This window comes from Ranitomeya imitator, unplaced genomic scaffold (assembly GCF_032444005.1).
Source record: "Ranitomeya imitator isolate aRanImi1 unplaced genomic scaffold, aRanImi1.pri SCAFFOLD_1088, whole genome shotgun sequence".
NCBI classification, from domain to species: domain Eukaryota; kingdom Metazoa; phylum Chordata; class Amphibia; order Anura; family Dendrobatidae; genus Ranitomeya; species Ranitomeya imitator.
This window is the reverse complement of record NW_027193848.1, coordinates 5,001-10,000: the sequence shown is the minus strand read 5'-3', so window position 1 is coordinate 10,000 and position 5,000 is coordinate 5,001.

The following is a 5,000-nucleotide window of genomic DNA, read 5'->3' as shown; positions in this document are numbered from 1 at the left end:
CCCACGCGTCTGTCGTCCCCCCACTATCGTAGGGGCTCGGGAAAAGACTGGAGAACGCGGAGCTCGGCGGTGGCGTGGAAGCGCCACCCACCGCCGCCGCTCTCGCCGATGCCCACCGCGGAGGCCGCCCATCGGACGCTGGGTGGGGGTCGGCACGGGCCTCCGCGGGCGAGCTGCGCATCTGGAAGTCAAAGGGCCGCCCTCGGAGAAGATCGTTGTGCTACCCCGCGCGGGGAGCGATTCGGACGACGGGCCCCCACGCCGAGGTGGGTGGGCGCCCCGCCATTCGCCCGCGCGGGTCGTCGGACCCCTGCCGTACCACAGTTCGGGTCAAACTCCCCCTCTGCACGGCAGCCACCGTCCTGCGAACGGGAGGCGACTGCCGGCGTGCACGCCCAAGGATGCGTGCCTGAATCCCGGGGGGGTAAAAGAGGAAGGAGACCGCCCGCCTTAGACCGACGCGGGCTCCAAAGCCCGGGCCGAGCGAGCGGCACCACCTCCCCACCCGGGAGCGCTGAGCCAAATCGATCGGAGGAAGAGCCGGTGGGGGGCATGGGTGAGAAACCCCACCCGCTGCCATCCTTCCCCTCGGGGAGACGGGGAAGAAACATGCCCGATAGTCCTGGAGGTACCTCTCCGACACGCTACGGGCGCCCTCGAGACGGAATCCGGGTCACAGTGCGATTCTCTCATAGGTCTCCCCGGTGGCGTGGAAGCGGGAGACATCCGACGCAGAGAAACGCCAAGCCTGCTCTGAGGGGACCGAGTCAGGGGGTGCAATCCGCCCTCCTGGAGCCCTCCTCGGGACGAAGACTCCAGATCTGCCTCCCTTCTGACATCCGTCACCCTCGGAGAACCAGAACACGCTTGGGGAGGGTCCGTTCAGGCTCAGGCGACCCGGGAAACGCGTCTCTGACTTGGGGCAGACGACCGGCAAGAGTCCCCCTGGAGCCGCGGAAGCCTGGTGTCGACGCGAGGGCGGACTTCCATGCAAACAGGGGGGTACTCGCCAAACCGCCTACCCGACTTGAGGAACCACGAAAACATCGGAAATCAGTCGGGCCCGAGAGGTACCCCTCTCTCCTATATCCTGCAGCTGGTGTGCAAAAGTGGGTATTTGCATGGCGAAACACCGACCCCCACTTTAAGGGAGCGAAGCCGAAAAGTGTCCGACTTCCTGGAGCTGTGCGGCGGATCCGGCGGCCAGAAATTCCTCATTCCGGTTCTATTTTTTTTTTTTTCGATTTTGCGAAATTTGGCGGCCAGGCGGCGTAGCTGGGGCCTGGACTAGCCCGAAACACCTGGAGCCGGCGAGCGGAACGAATTTCCCAACGTTCTGCGGCTCCCGGAAGCCAAAAACGCATCGCCGAAAAATTTCAAAGTCCCAAGGACTCGTTCTTGAAAATCGATCCGGGGGCCATGGAAGTGTCCTCGGTACAGCTTCAGAGCTTTCCCCCCGCCTGGAAGTCTGAAAGTTCTATGTTTGTTCTAAGTGGAAAATCGCGTTTTTTTCAGTGTTCCACCCATCAGACCCAAACTTTGCCCACGCTTAGGTCTCTGTCTCGGGGTGCTTTACAACATATTGACGCCCCTTTAGGGTGGAAGTAGGGGAAAGGGGTCATTTTTTTCACAAAATCGGAAATTTCTCAAAATATTTCTAAGTGTCAAGGACACTTTTGGAAAATCTTCCCCAGGCTCCTGGAAGCCTCCTCGGTACGCCTCCTGCGGTTTCTCCCTGCCTGGAAGTCTGACACTTGTCTGAAATTTTTAGAGTATGAAAATGCGGTTTTTCACCCAAAATTCGACTTTGCGCCCATGACCCGCAAACTTCACCCACAGTTAGGTCACTGCCTTGGGGTACCTCACATCATATTGACGCCCCCCTGGCGTGGAAGTAGGGGGAAACGTGTCAATTTTCACAAAATCGTGATTTTCTGAAAATATTTCTAAGTGTCAAGGACACTTTTGGAAAATCTTCCCCAGGCTCCTGGAAGCCTCCTCGGTACGCCTCCTGCGGTTTCTCCCTGCCTGGAAGTCTGACACTTGTCTGAAATTTTTAGAGTATGAAAACGCGGTTTTTCACCCAAAATTCGACTTTGCGCCCGTGACTCGCAAACTTCACCCACAGTTAGGTCACTGCCTTGGGGTACCTCACATCATATTGACTCCCCCCTGGCGTGGAAGTAGGGGAAACGTGTCACTTTTCACAAAATCGTGATTTTCTCAAAATATTTCTAAGTGTCAAGGACACTTTTGGAAAATCTTCCCCAGGCTCCTGGAAGCCTCCTCGGTACGCCTCCTGCGGTTTCTCCCTGCCTGGAAGTCTGACACTTGTCTGAAATTTTTAGAGTATGAAAATGCGGTTTTTCACCCAAAATTCGACTTTGCGCCCATGACCCGCAAACTTCACCCACAGTTAGGTCACTGCCTTGGGGTACCTCACATCATATTGACGCCCCCCTGGCGTGGAAGTAGGGGAAACGTGACAATTTTCACAAAATCGTGATTTTCTGAAAATATTTCTAAGTGTCAAGGACACTTTTGGAAAATCTTCCCCAGGCTCCTGGAAGCCTCCTCGGTACCGCCTCCTGCGGTTTCTCCCTGCCTGGAAGTCTGACACTTGTCTGAAATTTTTAGAGTATGAAAACGCGGTTTTTCACCCAAAATTCGACTTTGCGCCCGTGACTCGCAAACTTCACCCACATTTAGGCGACTGTCCTGGGGTACCTCACAACATATTGACGCCCCCCTGGCGTGGAAGTAGGGGAAACGTGACAATTTTCACAAAATCGTGATTTTCTGAAAATATTTCTAAGTGTCAAGGACTCTTTTGGATAATCTTCCCCAGGCTCCTGGAAGCCTCCTCGGTACGCCTCCTGCGGTTTCTCCCTGCCTGGAAGTCTGACACCTGTCTGAAATTTTTAGAGTATGAAAATGCGGTTTTTCACCCAAAATTCGACTTTGCGCCCATGACCCGCAAACTTCACCCACAGTTAGGTCACTGCCTTGGGGTACCTCACATCATATTGACGCCCCCCTGGCGTGGAAGTAGGGGAAACGTGTCAATTTTCACAAAATCGTGATTTTCTGAAAATATTTCTAAGTGTCAAGGACTCTTTTGGATAATCTTCCCCAGGCTCCTGGAAGCCTCCTCGGTACGCCTCCTGCGGTTTCTCCCTGCCTGGAAGTCTGACACCTGTCTGAAATTTTTAGAGTATGAAAATGCGGTTTTTCACCCAAAATTCGACTTTGCGCCCGTGACTCGCAAACTTCACCACATTTAGGCGACTGTCCTGGGGTACCTCACAACATATTGACGCCCCCCTGGCGTGGAAGTAGGGGAAACGTGTCAATTTTCACAAAATCGTGATTTTCTGAAAATATTTCTAAGTGTCAAGGACACTTTTGGAAAATCTTCCCCAGGCTCCTGGAAGCCTCCTCGGTACGCCTCCTGCGGTTTCCCCCTGCCTGGAAGTCTGACACTTGTCTGAAATTTTTAGCGCATGAAAACGCGGTTTTTCACCCAAAATTCGACTTTGCGCCCATGACTCGCAAACTTCACCCACATTTAGGCGACTGTCCTGGGGTACCTCACAACATATTGACGCCCCCCTGGCGTGGAAGTAGGGGAAACGTGTCAATTTTCACAAAATCGTGATTTTCTGAAAATATTTCTAAGTGTCAAGGACACTTTTGGAAAATCTTCCCCAGGCTCCTGGAAGCCTCCTCGGTACGCCTCCGGCGGTTTCTCCCTGCCTGGAAGTCTGACACTTGTCTGAAATTTTTAGAGTATGAAAATGCGGTTTTTCACCCAAAATTCGACTTTGCGCCCATGACTCGCAAACTTCACCCACATTTGGGCGACTGTCCTGGGGTACCTCACAACATATTGACGCCCCCCTGGCGTGGAAGTAGGGGAAACGTGTCAATTTTCACAAAATCGTGATTTTCTCAAAATATTTCTAAGTGTCAAGGACACTTTTGGAAAATCTTCCCCAGGCTCCTGGAAGCCTCCTCGGTACGCCTCCGGCGGTTTCTCCCTGCCTGGAAGTCTGACACTTGTCTGAAATTTTTAGAGTATGAAAATGCGGTTTTTCACCCAAAATTCGACTTTGCGCCCATGACTCGCAAACTTCACCCACATTTGGGCGACTGTCCTGGGGTACCTCACAACATATTGACGCCCCCCTGGCGTGGAAGTAGGGGAAACGTGTCAATTTTCACAAAATCGTGATTTTCTCAAAATATTTCTAAGTGTCAAGGACACTTTTGGAAAATCTTCCCCAGGCTCCTGGAAGCCTCCTCGGTACGCCTCCGGCGGTTTCTCCCTGCCTGGAAGTCTGACACTTGTCTGAAATTTTTAGCGCATGAAAACGCGGTTTTTCACCAAAATTTGACTTTGCGCCCGTGACTCGCAAACTTCACCCACATTTAGGCGACTGTCCTGGGGTACCTCACAACATATTGACGCCCCCCTGGCGTGGAAGTAGGGGAAACGTGTCAATTTTCACAAAATCGTGATTTTCTGAAAATATTTCTAAGTGTCAAGGACACTTTTGGAAAATCTTCCCCAGGCTCCTGGAAGCCTCCTCGGTACGCCTCCTGCGGTTTCTCCCTGCCTGGAAGTCTGACACTTGTCTGAAATTTTTAGAGTATGAAAACGCGGTTTTTCACCCAAAATTCGACTTTGCGCCCGTGACTCGCAAACTTCACCCACATTTAGGCGACTGTCCTGGGGTACCTCACAACATATTGACGCCCCCCTGGCGTGGAAGTAGGGGAAACGTGACAATTTTCACAAAATCGTGATTTTCTGAAAATATTTCTAAGTGTCAAGGACTCTTTTGGATAATCTTCCCCAGGCTCCTGGAAGCCTCCTCGGTACGCCTCCTGCGGTTTCTCCCTGCCTGGAAGTCTGACACCTGTCTGAAATTTTTAGAGTATGAAAATGCGGTTTTTTCACCCAAAATTCGACTTTGCGCCCATGACCCGCAAACTTC